The following is a 16,946-nucleotide window of genomic DNA, read 5'->3' on the forward strand; positions in this document are numbered from 1 at the left end:
TTCAAAGACTTATGTCCCTCCCTCAGTCTTCCTTTCTCAAGGCTAAACATGTCCTGTTCTTTAACCTTTCCTCAGAGGTCATATTTTCTAAGTCATTTTAGTTGCTCTCCTCTGAACTCGCTCCAATTTGTCCACATCTTTCCTAAAGTGTGGCACCCAAAATTGGAGAGTTCTCCAGCTGAAGCATCACCAATTCCAAGTAGAGCAGAAAAATTTCCTCCTATGTCTTACATACAACACTCCAGTTCATGCACCCCAGAACAATATTTGCCATTTTTGCAACTGCATCACATTTCTGGCTCATATTAAGTTTTGATCCATTACAACCCCAGATCTTTTTCTGCAGTATTACAAAATTGGAAGTAACTGGCTAGGCAGTATTTGTGCATTTGATTTTTTTCCTTCCAAAGTGTAGTCCTTTACATTTGTCTTTATTAAATTCCATCTTGTTGATTTCCAGTTCTCCAATTTATCAATGTCCTTCTGAATTCTAATGCTATCCTCCAAAGTGCTTACAACCCCTCCCAGCTGGGTGTCATCCATAAATTTTATAAGCATACTTTCTGCCCCCTTATCCCAATCATTAATGAAAATATTTACTAGTGCAGAACACCACTAAATAATGTCCTCCCAGTTTGATAATGAACCACTAATAACTAAGGCTACGATTTAGTCATGGGTATTTTTAATAAAAGTCATGGAAGGTCATGGGCAATAAACAAAAATTCTGCCTGTGACCTGTCCATGACTTTTACTATAAATACCCCTGACTAAATCTTAGCTGGGGAGCACTGCTGCTCTGGGAGGTCCCGGGGGAGCCGTTGCTCTGGGGCAACACAGGGGGCCACTGCTGGGGGAGTGCTGCTGGGAAGGACCAGGAGGCTGCTGCTCTATGGGGTGCCCCTGAGGGGGCGCTGCTCTGGGGGGGTATGTCAGGGCCAGCGGCACAAGCTGCTGGCGGCCACTAAGCAGCAGCTGCTCCGGCCACCCCTCAGGGCTACCTTGCTTCCCCTGCTACTCCGGCCGTCCCCGGACCTTTGCTAGGGGCCACAGAGCTGCAACTGCTCCTGCCGCCCCTGGGACCACTGCTCACGTGATCTCGGGGGCCAGCTGCACCAGTTGCTGCTTGGGTGGTCCCCAGGGCCAACTGTTCGGGGCCGCCCAAGCAGCACCCAATGCAGCTGTCCCCAAGGCAGCTCCAGCCAATGCGATTGGCTGCGGAGCCACCCAAGTGCCTGGCTGCAGAGCCGCTCCAGCAGTAGCTGGTGTGGATGTCCCTGGGGGCTGCCTGAGCAGCTGTCCCTGAGGCCAGCTGCTTGGGTGGCCCTGGGGCCAGCCACATGGGCCACTGCAGAAGTCACAGAAAGTCACAGAATCTGTAACTTCTGCGATCTCCATGACAGACACGGAGCCCTATTAATAACTACTCTGAGTACAGTTTTTCAACCAGTTGTGCATTTACCGTCATACTTTGGGAAGCAATCCAGAGCAGTAAGGGATTGTGTCATCACTGGACGGCAATCCTGGGTTCCTCACCATGCTTCGCTAATTTAGGTCACAGCATGCGACACTCATAGTCAGCCTACAACTGTGCAGGTCACACCCTGAGTGTACGTGTGCTAGACAGCTCTGACCCCAGTAGCCCATTTAGATTTCCACACCCTCACTTTGGCTTCCACCAGCCTTGGTTACAACCAGCAAGGTGACCCCAACATGCTCCCATTACTGGATTTTCCCAAAACCATATGCCATGAAGTGTCCAGCCCTCACCTGGACCACTCAGAGAAATAATAAGGTTTGTTGCTCCTTTAAAGAAACAAAAGCACATTACAGCTTATTAACTGCGGTAAAACCTTCAAACACAGCATTGAGTTGGTTTATAGTGAAAATAAAACAAATGTATTAACAAAATATACATAGACTAAGTGAGTTCAGGTATGAGGAATGAAGACAGAAAGAGAAATAAAACAAAATATACTTTCCAGTGGCTAAGACTAAACTAGCTACAGTCTTCGTTCTACCCAGATTTCTTGCCAATCTTTCTTCTTTCCAGCCCTGGCTGACTTTCTCTCAGTTAAGACTTTCCACTGAAGCACAAAGGATTGGTTTCCCTTGTCTTCATAGATGAAATATATTTGCCTAAGCAGGTTTCTCATTTACATCCAGTTGCCAGACACTTCAACTCTCCCTTGGTTGAAAGACCCATCTTTCTCAGCTTGCAAGTACTCTGTTCCTTTGTGTCTGTCTAGTGATGGATGTCATAGATGGCTTCTTTCTTTCTTATATCTTCCAAAGTTCAATGACCTTATTTCAAGAGGCAGGGTGACCTCACTCCTTTTTTCTATCTCTGTGGACTTCCTGTTTCCCTGTATGCTGTATGTAAGTGGGGCTTCCATTGTTTTGATTACCCCATGCTTAATTTAAATGGGAGACAAGTAAATAGCTGTGATATTCTCTCCTCTCTGGGAGAGACCAGTTTCTCCCTTTGTATGGACACAGACTGTAAAACCTAATATCAATGAGTATCCATAATTCCTTATACAGTGTTAATACATATATTTTACAATGAAATTAATCATCACTGTGTCATAGGCTTTCATAAAACACCTCACTTGATAAACTTTTATAATACAGTAAGATTATATGTAGTCAGTAGATTCAGTTGCTTATCACGTGAGGTTCAGACCCCCAGTCTTTATATCCCAGATAAAGTTTCTCTTCCCTACTGGAAGCTGTTCCTCCCCTATTTGTTAGCTTGACCTTCATTGTCTCTGCTTGACGACCGGGCTGGGCAGAGACACAAACACATTCCTTTGTCGAGGGCAGACCTGTTCTCCTCATGGTATGCCTGGTTTAAATACATTTTAGTTGTAATTTCAGCATGTATCCATAACTTAATACACACTGCATACATACATCACAAAAGAATATTAATGATCAAGGAGTTATTAGTTTTACAATTACATACTACATGACACCTTTTAGATCCAGATATATTCATAGGGAGTTGGGGTATGCTGAATTGGTTAGGTCAGCTGAAACTCATCAGCTGATACCAGGGAGCCCCTTTCCCTCTGGCACTGGGGTGCTCTTAGGATCACACCCATATTATAGTAATTTCATCTAGACTACATTGTGATGGGTTGGACTCCTTGGGAAGCCACCTGATGTGCTGAGATACCACTGAGTCTATCTGTTCTGCCAGTATGGGCCCTCTTTAACCTCTCTTGCTGAGCCAGGCTCTTAAAACCTCCTCTAACACACACACAGGCAGGGCCACACCCAGCTGTAGATCAGCTCTGAGAAGACTCAGTTTAAGGGACTTGCTCCAGCACTCAGATGTTCACCTCCCTTGGAGTGCAAACCCAAAGATATATTATGAAATTCACCTCCTCCCTCAATGTGGAGAGAGGTGTGCACACTTCTTACCCCCACAGTGAGAAATGACAGAAACTGGGTTTAATAATAAACAAAACAAATTTTTAACTATAAAAGGCAGATTTTAAGTGGTAAAGGGGGTAACAAACAGAACCAAGCAGATTACTAAGCAAATGAAATTAAACACGCAAACTAAGCTAGTTTCACTAAAGAAATTGGTTACAGATAGTACTTCTCACCCTAGATATTGTTGCAGGCAGTTTGCAAAGTTTCTGTGGTTCAGAGTTCCAGTTATATTCCTTTTCAGACTGGACCCCTCTCTCAGTCTGGAGTCCTCCCTTGCCTTCCCTTTTGCAGTCTTTCTTGGGCAGACAGCCATAGAGAGGAGGAGTCCTGTTTGCCTTCCTCCCCACCCTGAAATAGGATTTACATAAGGCGGGAATCCTTTGTTTCCCAAACTTGACCCTACCCCCCTTCCCTCATAGTGGAAAGTTACTAGAAGTCCCAGGTAATGTTTTAGTATCAGCTGACAAGACCACCGGACGACAGCTTCCATGAGTAAGTGGCAGTATGGAGCATCCACTGGAAGGCCAGGCTTTTCACAGTCCATTGTCCTCACTAATGGGCCATCCGCCCTGTCTGGCTTTTCCATTGTTGTACCTGAAGTGTTAGCAGTGGGCATCACCCAAAGTAGCATAGTTGAAATACAGATACATAGTCAATATTCCTAATTTCAGATACAGAAATGATATAGGCATACAAATTGGATAATCACATTCAGTAAATCATAACCTTTCCAATGATATCTCACATGCGCCATTTTGCATAAAGTATATCTCAGTTATGTCATTCATATCATAAGCATATTTTCATAAGGAATATGAAATGCAATGTCACACACATTTCCCTAGTTTGCTTATGAGAAAGTCATGTGGGACTGCATCAAAATCTTTACTAAAATTAAGTTATACTGGATGTACTGCTTCCCCACATCCACTAGGCCATTAACCCTGTTAAAGAAAGAAATTACATTGGTTTGGCATGATTTGTTCTTAACCAGTCTGTGTAGGTTATTATTTATCACTCTGTTATCCCCTAGGTGCTTGCAAATCGATTGTTTAAGAACATGTTCCAGTAGTTTTCCAGGCATAAAACTTAGGCTGACTTGTCTATAATTCCCTGGGTCCTCTTGTTCCTCTTTTTGAAGACAGATACTATGTTTGCCCTTCTCCAGTTCTCTGGAGTCTTCTCTGTCTTCCATTAGTTCTTTAAGATAATCATGCTAATTTGCGGATGATACTAAACTGGGAGGAGTGGTAGATACACTGGAGGGGAGGGATAGGATACAGAAGGACCTAGACAAATTGGAGGATTGGGCCAAAAGAAATCTGATGAGGTTCAATAAGGATAAGTGCAGGGTCCTGCACTTAGGACGGAAGAACCCAATGCACAGCTACAGACTAGGGACCGAATGGCTAGGCAGCAGTTCTGCGGAAAAGGACCTAGGGGTGACAGTGGACGAGAAGCTGGATATGAGTCAGCAGTGTGCCCTTGTTGCCAAGAAGGCCAATGGCATTTTGGGATGTATAAGTAGGGGCATAGCGAGCAGATCGAGGGACGTGATCGTTCCCCTCTATTCGACATTGGTGAGGCCTCATCTGGAGTACTGTGTCCAGTTTTGGGCCCCACACTTCAAGAAGGATGTGGATAAATTGGAGAGAGTCCAGCGAAGGGCAACAAAAATGATTAGGGGTCTGGAACACATGAGTTATGAGGAGAGGCTGAGGGAGCTGGGATTGTTTAGCCTGCAGAAGAGAAGAATGAGGGGGGATTTGATAGCTGCTTTCAACTACCTGAAAGGGGGTTCCAAAGAGGATGGCTCTAGACTGTTCTCAATGGTAGCAGATGACAGAACGAGGAGTAATGGTCTCAAGTTGCAGTGGGGGAGGTTTAGATTGGATATTAGGAAAAACTTTTTCACTAAGAGGGTGGTGAAACACTGGAATGCGTTACCTAGGGAGGTGGTAGAATCTCCTTCCTTAGAGGTTTTTAAGGTCAGGCTTGACAAAGCCCTGGCTGGGATGATTTAACTGGGAATTGGTCCTGCTTCGAGCAGGGGGTTGGACTAGATGACCTTCTGGGGTCCCTTCCAACCCTGATATTCTATGATTCTATGATTCCAAGATTGCTTCAGTTAGTTTCTTATGTACCCTTAGGGTGAATTTCCTCAGGTGCTGCTGACTTGAATACATCTAATTTAGCTAAATATTCTTTAACCTTCCCCATTGTTGTTAATATTGTGTTGAGTATCTGGTCAGAATTTACCTTGTGAAGATTGAAGCAAAATAGGCATTAAACACCTCAGCTTTCTTGATGTCATCCATTATTATCTTTTCTTCCCAGCTAAGTAGTGGACCTACATTTTTCTTTGTCTTCTCTTGCTCCTAATGTACTTATAGAACCTCTTCTTATTGTCTTTTATGTCCCTTGCTAGGAGCCTTAGCCTTTCTGATTTTCTCCCTACATCTTGTGCTATATTTTTGTACTCATCCTCAGCATGTTGTCCATGTTTCCACTTTTTATAGGATTTCTTTTTGATTTTCAGGTCATTAAAGAGCTCCTGATGCAGCTGTATTGGCCTTTTACTAATCTTCCTTCCTTTTCTTCTCATTGGGATAGTTTGCTCCTGTGCTGTTAATATTTTCTTTGAGAAACTGCCAGCTCTCCTGAATTCTTTTGTTCCTTGGATTCTCTTTTGGTGGGAGCCTACCTATCTACCAGTTCTCTGAGTTTGTTAAAGACTACTTTTTTGAAATCCATTGGCCTTATTCTGCTTCTCTCACTCCTTCCTTTCCTTAGAACCATGAAGCCTATCATTTTATGATCACTTTCATCCAAGTTGCCTTGCTCCTTCAAATTCACAATCACTTCCTCACTGCTATTCAGAATCAAGTCTAAAATGGCTGTCCCCCTGTTTACTTCACCCACCTTCTGAAACAAGAAGTCCCCAACACATTCTAAGAACCTTCTGGAAATTTTGTGTTTTGCTGTATTACTTTTCCAATAGATGTCTGGGTAGTGGAAGTCCCCCAATACTCCCATGCTTTGTGTTTTGGATATTTCTGTTATTTGTTCTAGAAATGCCTCATTCGCCTCCTCCTCTTGATTTGGAGGTCCATAGTAAACCCCTACCATGACATTGCCCCAGTTTTTTTCCCTTTTTATCTTCACCCAGGGACTTTCAACTGGTTTGCCTCTCACCTGCTTCAGGACCTCAGAACAAGTGTACATTCTGGATGTATAATGCCCAGAGGTGCATTAAGGTTAATGGGGGCTCTGGGTAAAAAGAACTTTTGAGCCCCCCACAACTCCATCACTATGGGGCCCCGCCCTCTGCTCCTCCTCTCCCCCAAGGCCCCACCCCTTGGCTAGGCCAGAAGCTGGAACCAGGCTGTGGTAAGAGCCGCAGCACCTGCCCAGGCAGACAAGTCACTGTGGGGAGCCCAAGGGCACCGGAACCTTTGTAAAAGTAGAGGGGCTAAGGCCAAAGTGGCAGAGGAATCCCCCCATCACCTCTGGGCCCCACTGCCTCCCCCACTCATTCCCCGAGCTCCCTTTCATCCCAGGCCCATCCCACTCCTTGCTTCTTGACCACAGCGCTTCCCTGACCACAGTGCCCACCGGTTAAGCCGCCCTTATGTTCACCTTATTTTGAAACTCCACTGCCTTCATGGATTGGCATCCGGGGATCCCTGCTTCAAAGTTCTTACAATCTAGTACAGATAGCCAAAAGAGTTCAGAAGACATACTGCAGCAAGTACCAGAACGAGTCTGAGGTTTTCATTTTATTCAAATTAGGTCTTCCCTCAGGTTTTCGACAATTTGGTAGTGCAGCACCATCATGTTTTAGAATTACGACTCAGAACATGGCCGGTTGTGCCTTTACTATTTCCATTTACAGATAGGGTATGCCTCCTGTCCTGGATCACAAATGTGGACTAAGAAAACAAGCAATTACAAGAGCTCATAGTTGGCCTAACTTGTGTAGGTGATATGGATCTCTGAGCTATAACATTTCATGCACCTGTTTCAGTGGAAAAATAGCTGACATTCTACCCTAGCAGAGGATTACTTTAATCAGGCAGAGATCAAATATGAGGACACATCTTGAATTTGGAGGTGTGGCTGACAGGGATGACATGTTCCAGTCTGCCTATGTAGTTTCACTGGAACCCATGGCAACAAAATGTTCCAGTATAGGATGTACAATCTTGATAAGAGTAAAGGTTTCATGTTACAACTTTAAGATGAAAGACCTCTGAACTTCTGTTAACCAAGTGTTGGCAATATTGCTAACAGTTAAAAATCTGACAAATCACAAAGTGTGTTGTTAAGTTTAGGTCTTAGCTCAATACGTGTCCTGCTGGTCTGGGAGCATGTGAGAGGTCATGACTCACGTTCAGAGCTGACACTACTACAAGCAAGCAGAACATGCTTAGGACACAAAAGGGCTTAGTAACTGTTTTGAGTGGGTGACTTTCAAAGGCTACAGGTACAATATTTGCTGGCTTTTCTAGCACACTGGGCTCTGCTCTGTAGTAATACCCTCCAGCTAACTCAGAGGTGGTTTGTTGAGTTCCTACAGGAACTAAATGAGTCCTCTTCAGCTGGATGGGCAAGTCCAGCCAATGAAGGGTTCTTGGGAAGCAGAAAGCAAAAGGGATCCAAAGACATCTCTTCAAAAGAAGTAATTTCTCATATGTAGGCAGTGAATCCATTCTGAAGAAACCTGAAAAATACAACAATTGCATGTGTATAGCTTTTGTAGATTATAAAAGACAGATTAAGTGGAAATAGATGCAGTACTGTGCACCGTGGAAGGATGTCAAGTAGAAAAACTATATTTATATTTTCTCCCTCCCTTTTTCCTTACACTACTGGAAGATGGACTGAAGTGGAAATTAATTTCCACCAGTATTTTATTACAAAAATTACATCTTTTTGAGCCTGATCCTACTCCTATTTATGTTAATGTCAGCTTAGTGTATATCTTCCTTTACTGTATTATTGTATAACCTGGTTTTACTTGTGGAGGTGCTATTGGGTGTTAATTATGACTGAATCATAGAAACTAAAGATGGGAAAAATTATTGGGTCAGCTTGTCCTTTCCTTGCTGCCAGAAAGGATGGCACCCTCTCATCCCCTCCAGTATAGCTCTAAGGGAAAATCCTGCCCTCACTGAAATCAATGTGAGTTTTGTCATAGTCATTGACTTCAGTGGGGCCAGCGTTACACCTCGAATCTTTTGTCCAATCTGTCTTGAAATATATATGTATCTATGTTTTTCATATAATACATATTATAGTGATGGGCAACTGAGGTCTCAATTTCTTAAACTGCTTGCTTAAAGAGACTATTTTGCAAGTAAATCTCCCTATTAGGACATTTTTTCTAAACACTCATCTTAATTTTTCCTATGCTCTGTTTCATCATTATTGTAACTCTTTGTTTTACTCTATATGGTCACCCTCAACAATTCTTTTCCTTTTGTTGGTGATACCTTAAAATTCTGGTAGATGATCATTCTATACCCACTTAAGTTCCAGTCCTGCTCCCATTGAAGTCAATGAAGGTTAAATGCGGACTTTAATGGGAGCAGGATGAAGAGACTTCATTTATTGTTTATAGAATCATAGAATCATAGAAGATTAGGGTTGGGAGACCTCAGGAGGTCATCTAGTCCAACCCCCTGCTCAAAGCAGGACCAACCCAAGGTAAATTATCCCAGTCAGGGCTTTGTCAAGCTGGGCCTTAAAAACCTCTAAGGATGGAGATTCCACCACCTCCCTAGGTAAACCATTCCAGTGCTTCACCAACCTCCTAGTGAAATTGTTTTTCCTAATAGCCAACCTAGACCTCCCCCACTACAACTTGAGACCATTGCTTCTTGTTCTGTCATCTGCCACCACTGAAAACAGCCTAACTCCATCTTCTTTGGAACCCCCCTTCAGGTAGTTGAAGGCTGCTATCAAATCCCCCCCCCCCCCTTCTCTTCTGAAGACTAAATAAGCCCAGTTCCCTCAGCCTCTCCTCATAAGTCATGTGCCCCAGCCCCCTAATCATTTTCATTGCCCTCCGCTGGACTCTCTCCAATGTGTCCACATCCTTTCTGTAGTGGGGGGCCCAAAACTGGACACAGTACTCCAGATGTGGTCTCACCAGTGCCGAATAGAGGGGAATAATCACTTCTCTTGATCTGCTGGCAATGTTCCTACTAATTCAGCCCAATATGCCATTAGCCTTCTGGGCAACAAGGGCACACTGTTGACTCATATCCAGCTTCTTGTCCACTGTAATCCCCGCGTCCTTTTCTGCAGAATATTAGCAACATTAATCTTTCCTCATATCATGCCATGTATCATCCTGAATGGTTCGTTTGTTAAGAAGAACCAAACAAATAAAACACTTTAAAAAGAAATCCTGAAGCATATAATATAGTGACAATACGCTAATGAGAGGGAAATGAACAATGGCCTGTGATGGGATATTAGATGGGGTGGGATCTGAGTTACCCAGGAAAGAATTTTCTGCAGTATCTGGCTGGTGAATCTTGCCCATATGCTCATGGTTTAGCTGATCGCCATATTTGGAATTTTCCTCCAGGGCAGATTGGAAGAGGCCCTGGAGGTTTTTCGCCTTCCTCTGTAGCATGGGGCACGGGTCACTTGCTGGAGGATTCTCTGCTCCTTGAAGTCTTTAAACCATGATTTGAGGACTTCAATAGCTCAGACATAGGTGAGAGGTTTTTTGCAGGAGTGGGTGGGTGAAATTCTGTGGCCTGCGTTGTGCAGGAGGTCAGACTAGATGATCATAATGGTCCCTTCTGACCTTAGTATCTATGACTCTATAAGTGGGGAGGTTAGGCAAAGAGATACTGTCTCACTGAATCTTGTCAGAAAGACATTCAAAATCTTTGAATAAGAAAAAGAGGGCACAAAAGTACAAAAAACTAAAAGTACTCAATATTTTGGGATGACACTACTGTTTGGTTTGAAAGACCAAAGAACTTTGAAACAATGATCAAAGAGCTGAATGCAAGTAATATGTTAAGAATGTAAAGTATCAATGCCAAGAATTCTGTTTGATTGCAGGCCAAAGTACACGAACTCCCAAGTAAAAACAGCTTTCTGAAATGAGCCCTCATCTCCATCTGTGCCAAAGTAACACTTATTAGAGGAAATAGGTTTTGGTCAATTTTATATTCAGTTGAAATGTAAAGATAATACAAAAACATGTAACTTATTATACAAATATATAGATATAAAGATAATATAAGTACATGCTTTGGTGCAAAGTGCTACCTAGTCCCCCAGTGAACAAATGATTATCTCCATTGAAGCTATAGATTCTCTCTTGTGTCTGAGCTCTGTTGACTGAAGTGAAGTGAGGGAGCTGGTTTTGGCTTTCTGATCCTCAGACTGCTGGTGCTGAGGCCAGCTCCACTATCTTAATACTAGCAGTGGGTTGCCTTATGCCAGGGGAATGCCCTAGTGACCACTTATGGCCAGAATCTGGTTGGTAACTTGGCTCTTTGTCCCAACTGAAAATCTGGCCAGCCAGTCAGTAAGGACTGTTCCAGTGTTAGTGGTTACTGGAGAAAGGAAACTAAATCTCTCTGGCCTGTGGTTCAGTCCAAATCTAAGACCACCTTTCTTAAATCAATTTTCCTCCATAAGCCTCCTCTATCAAGCAGCCACTCTGAGGCCTTTGGACACTATCAGAATACATTTATTACTAATAGCATGCATTTGTGTATGGGAAGAGGAAGGGGGAGAGGTCAAGTTATCCTTTTCTTACTGGGGACCAAGTAGCACAATGCACTTTGTCATGAAGTCCTAAAGTAGAAAAATTATAGGCTTTAAAAATATATTAAAATGATATCTGATTTTGTCTAATTATTTCTCAAGTTTTGTGTACATATTTAACTGGTTTAATTATCTTTTCTCTTCATCTATAGAGTTGGGAATTCTTTGAAAAGCAGATTTCCTTGCACTTTTTAGACTGACAGCTTAAATCTGCACTGACAGTTTTTCAATGGTGCAGAGCACCCGAAGCTTTCATTCACTTCACTGGAAGCTGGTGTTGCTCAGCATCTCTGAAAATCAGAACCTAGATTGGCCAAGTTAATTTGGCTCAGCAGGTTTATTATTAGGCATATATCATTTAAAAGTATTTATGAATTAATTTTGTGAATGTAAGCGGCTAACAACTGACAGGAGCAATTCAAGTGTCTCCATACAGTTATGCCAATTTTGCATATTGCTGCTTTTGTGTAACATCTTTGCCATTCTGATCCTGGGCATCTCATGACAGGTAATAGAGTGGGGAATTAGAGAGATAATCTTGCAAAATGCTGTGCAGCTTCAGCTCTCGTAAAGCCAGTGGGTGCTGAGGTTGCTTAGTGCACCCAGGAGATGCTCAGTACTTATTAGGTTCTGGCCCAGTAAGAGCCTTCAAACTGACTTTTCACTTGTCATTAACCAATGGTTGTATTTGAACTTAGTTTTTCACCAGCTGAACTCATTCATTAGACCACCTAGCCCTTCTGGAGCTGTTTTTTCTTTTATCTCAAACATGAACACATTGGTTCAAATCCTGCTCCCATAGAAGTCAAAGGGAGTTTTGCCACTGACTCTAGTAGGACCAGGTATCCTGTGGGTTTGTGTCAAAATTGATTCCAGTTACAGGGCATGTAATCATAGAATATTAGGGTTGGAAGAGACCTCAGGAGGACATCTAGTCCAATCCCCTGCTCAAAGCAGAACCAACACCAACTAAATCATCCCAGCCAGGGCTTTATCAAGCCGGGCCATGGAAACCTCTAAGGATGAAGATTCCACCACCTCCCTAGGTAACCCATTCCAGTGCTTCATCACCCTCCTAGTGAAATAGTGTTTCCTAATATCCAGCCTAGACCTCGCGCACTGCAACTTGAGACCATTGCTTCTTGTTCTGTCATTTGCCACCACTGAGAACAGACTAACTCCATCCTCTTTGGAACCCCCTTCAGGTAGCTGAAGGCTGCTATCAAATCCCCCCTCACTCTTCTCTTCTGCAGACTAAATAAGACCAGTTCCCTCAGCCTCTCCTCGTAAGTCATGTGCCCCAGCCCCCTAATCATTTTCATTGCCCTCCATTGGACTCTTTCCAATTTGTTCACATCCTTTCTGGGGGCCCAAAACTGGACACAGTACTCCAGATGTGGCCTCACCAGCGCCAAATAGAGGGGAATAATCATTCCCCTCGATCTGCTGGCAATGCTCCTGCTAATACAGCCCAATATGTCGTTAGCCTTCTGGGCAACAAGGGCACACTGTTGGCTCAAATCCAGCTTCTCGTCCACTGTAATCCCCAGGTCCTTTTCTGCAGAACTGCTGCTTAGCCAGTCGGTTCCCAGCCTGTAGAGGTGCATGGGATTCTTCCTTCCTAAGTGCAGGACTTTGCATTTGTCCTTGTTGAACTTCATCAGATTTCTTTTGGCCCGATCCTCCAATTTGTCTAGGTCACTCTGGATCCTATCCCTACCCTCCAGCATATCTACCTCTCCTCCCATCATAGTGCCATCTATGAACTTGCTGAGGGTGCAATTCATCCCATCATCCAGATCATTAATAAAGATGTTGAACAAAACCGGCCCCAGGACCGATGCCTGGGGCACTCCGCTTGATACTGGCTGCCAACTAGACATCGAGCCGTTGATCACTATCCGTTGAGCCCGACAATCTAGCCAGCTTTCTATACACCTTATAGTCCATTCATCCAATCCATACTTTAACTTGCTGGCAAGAATACTGTGGGAGACCATATCAAAAGCTTTGCTAAAGTCAAGATATATCACATCCACTGCTTTCCCCATATTCACGGAGCCAGTTATCTCATCATAGAAGGCAATCAGGTTGGTCAGGCATATCTTGCCCTTGGTGAATCCATGCTGACTGTTCCTGATCACCTTCCTCTCCTCCAAGTGCTTCAAAATGGATTCCTTGAGGACCTGCTCCATGATTTTGCCAGGGACTGAAGTGAGGCTGACTGGTCTTTAGTTCCCCGGGTTCTCTTTCTTCCCCTTTTTAAATATGGGCATTATATTTGCCTTTTTCCAATCATCTGGGACCTCCCCTGGTTGCCACAAGTTTTCAAAGATAATGTTTAATAATGGCGCTGCAATCACATCAGCCAACTCCGTCAGCATCCTTGGATGCATTAGATCTGGACCCATGGACTTGTGCATGCCCAGCTTTTCTAAATAATCCCCAACCTGTTCTTTCACCACTGAGGGCTGCTCACCTCCTCCCCCTACTGTGTTGCCCAGTGCAGCATCTGGGAGCTGACCTTGTCTGTGAAGACTAAGGCAAAAAAAAGCATTGAGTACATCAGCTTTTTCCACATCATCTGTCACAATGTTGCCTCCCCCATTCAGTAAGGGTCCCACACTTTCCGTGACCTTCTTCTTGTTGCTAACATACCTGTAGAAACCCTTCTTGTTACCCTTCACGTCCCTTGCTAACTGCAACTCCAATTGTGCCTTGGCCTTCCTGATTACACCCCTGCATGCTCTAGCAATATCTTTATACTCCTCCCTAGTCATCTGTCCAAATTTCTACTTCTTGTAAGCTTCCTTTAACAGATATTCCATCAGACACTCAGGACAACTATACATGGTGACCTACTTTACAGAACCAGTTTGACAACTATTACACATTGGAACATGTCATCAAAGCAGGGTGTAACTTACATTAATGAAAAATACAGCAAACACATTTAGTAATGTATCTGACCTGCTTGAGAGGTTTGGGAATGATCTTCTGTACCTATCAGAAGAAAATTTTTGATATAGAGAGTAAGATCTGTTCACTGGGCATAGATTTGCACATACAAAGGGCCTGGTCCTAGAGGTGCTGAGCAACCACAACTCCCATTGGAGTAAATGGGATATGTGAGTGCTCAGTCCTTGGGCTCTTCACTATGTGATTATAAAAAGACTAAAGAAGTCATTCCAAAAGTCTAATGTATTTTCTGAGTAATATCTAGAAATATGTAGTGGCCTGTTATAACGTCAGACATTATTTTTCTATTTGTTTTTGTTACAGTATTATATGAAGTCTTATTTTTCCTCAGATATTTAACAAATGTCTGATATGTTTCATGAGCTACAAAATATAGCAACAACCCCATAAATTTTACCAATTGTATCTCAAAACAAATGTAGCAGGAAAACTCTTTTCTGCTTTGGATGCTAATTCAGCAAGGAGCTTAAGCACATATCTAACTTTAAGCATGTGCCCAGTTCCATTGACTTCACTGGGATTGCTTAAATGCCTGAATTAAGCATTTGTTTAAATTCCTTGCTAAACTGAGACCGGAGACAGTGTAAGTAATTATAAACTGAACTATAATGTAAAATAAAACCTACCCCAGTGAGATGCCCTTTTGTATTATTTTGACAATACATGTTTAATACCTTGTCTCCTACTCTGCTATGGATTATGAACTACAGAAGTGTTGTCCATGTTGCATATATAATGTACATATCTATCATGTAACATAAACCAGACTTAAAAATTAAATTATATTTAAAAAAATAAGTATGTCAACAAAACAGAATACAAAGAAGTTAGAACAGGTACAGTAGAGTATCAATAGAAAGTCACTTGAAAATGGAGGGATCTCACTTGTCCAGAACAGTATCAAATGCATGAACATATATATTTTTTAAAATTTTGTTAATGTGATTATTGTGGTGACTAAAATTTTCCATAGGTATGTATTGTGCATATAGTAGGGGCAGCAGCAAAGCTAACTACCCCATAAAATCTCACAATCCTGAAATGAAGAGATTGACTCCGCAGGGATAATGTAGTTCAGTCACCGTGCTCAATTGCTCCTTCTACCTCTTTGGTGATGTTGCCTATGGTAATCAGCTGCTTTCCACCAACTCATTTCTCTTAGGTCAATGAACTGTCATTCTGTAGTAAGAACTTCCAGTCCCTACAGACTTGGACTCAATTCAAACTGGCAACCTATAGTTGAAAGGTACCTGTCCCATTACAGATCCACTGGGCTATACAGCTGACCTTGATAGGTGTTCATTTTGCCAGTAACTGTTTCTATGACTGGAATGAAAATATGACTACTGAAATGAATTGCCTTGCAAAAGAGCATTTAAGCAGTAGTAGTTGCTACAGTTTCAATGAATTCTAGTGAGCTCTTCAGTATCATGTACAGTGTTAGTAATAGTATGTCTGTTAGCATAAATATGCTCTTCTTGATCCCTGGGAGGATTTTCATACTCTGAAATAGCATTTTGCCACAAAGGCACTTCTGTTCTTGCAAACAATCTGAGGTAATTTGGACATCATTCCAAGATAAATGCTCAGGATTAGTCTACATCTTCAGTCTCTGTTATCTGTATTTGAGCATTCCACAATATTTATAAAGCACAGTGAAGTCATATCTACCTGATCTTTATCTGAATTAAGTATCTGTTTTTATACAGAACCAAAAAATAATTACCCATTACATATGTGCCAGGTATCTTGGAGTTTCACCTACTTTCAGGCAGCCCCTGGGTGGTGAGATTGGACTCCTCCTGCTGTGCATCAAAGACTCAGGGGAGGCTTGACTGAACAAAGAGGAAAAGTTTGTAGAAGGAAATAAGAATTAAAGTAGTTGATGCATGTAAATAAGTGTTGGAATTGATCACTTAAGCTTCACATATGTGAAATGGCCTTATGTAGCAGATCACTAGTAGTGAGCAGTGTGTAGCAGTTGCTTTTTAGTGTAAAATAGAATGGGGATATTGATGTAATTTTGCCATGGTGGTGAAGCATATCTCATGCCTTGTCTACAGTAAAAAGGGTATGTTGGTTTATACCCCAAACAAAATAAGCTATACCAGCAAAAGGACTTTTTTGCCGGTATAACTGTATCTGCACTAGAGCTTTTGCTGGAACATAAATGTTGGTTAGGAGTGTGATTTTTTTTTAATATATTCCTAACCAACATACCTATGATGGCAATCTTTTAAGTATAGATGAAAGCTCACTCAAAGCAACAATATTTGACTTTCTTTTCATAAGAACAATAGCAGCTTTGGTTTCCATTCAGAGGAACTATGGTCTTGATCCTCCAAGATGCTGATTTGATAGTAGCCATTGTGGCTGCCACTGGGGATTGAATCTAGCACCTCTGGAGCTAAAAATACAAGACTCCACAACTTGAGTCACAGAGGTAGGTGTTTTAGCTGGGGGCTGTACCTGACATATTTTCAGTGGATCACACATATGTTAAGAGGGATGCATCATGCACACTGACCAGTGGGTTACACTGAGCGCTCTATCCCTGCTCTACAAGTTAAGCACATTCTTAAATTTGAAGTACACGAGTAGTCCCAATGCCTACTTAAAATTAAGCACATGCTTGCTTGCTTTTGCTGGATCACAATAAGCATTCTCAGCACTTTACTAGATTAAGTCCTATAGGATTCTCACATGTAAATAAAGCTAAGCAT

At 42.5% G+C, this 16,946-nt stretch overlaps 1 protein-coding gene and 1 long non-coding RNA gene across 13 annotated transcripts in view; one reads left to right on the top strand and one right to left on the bottom strand.

Annotated features, from left to right (window-relative positions):
• The window catches only part of LOC125634278 (uncharacterized), a 96,283-nt gene that overhangs the window by 4,179 nt on the left and 75,158 nt on the right, over positions 1–16,946 (top strand). The window lies entirely within an intron of this gene.
• POGLUT3 (protein O-glucosyltransferase 3) overlaps positions 7,197–16,946 on the bottom strand; it is a 41,664-nt gene continuing 31,914 nt past the window's right edge. For 3 of the 7 annotated variants that reach the window (XR_012667856.1, XR_007355847.2, XR_007355843.2), the window contains 3 exons: positions 15,950–16,058; positions 9,599–9,750; positions 7,197–8,167 (listed from right to left, as the gene is read on the bottom strand). The gene's annotated coding sequence lies outside the window, so the exon portion shown is untranslated. The remainder of the gene's footprint in view (positions 8,168–9,598; positions 9,751–15,949; positions 16,059–16,946) is intronic. The other 4 variants (XR_007355845.2, XR_012667854.1, XR_007355846.2 and 1 more) reach the window with 4 other exon arrangements.

This window comes from Caretta caretta, chromosome 1 (assembly GCF_965140235.1).
Source record: "Caretta caretta isolate rCarCar2 chromosome 1, rCarCar1.hap1, whole genome shotgun sequence".
NCBI classification, from domain to species: Eukaryota; Metazoa; Chordata; order Testudines; family Cheloniidae; genus Caretta; species Caretta caretta.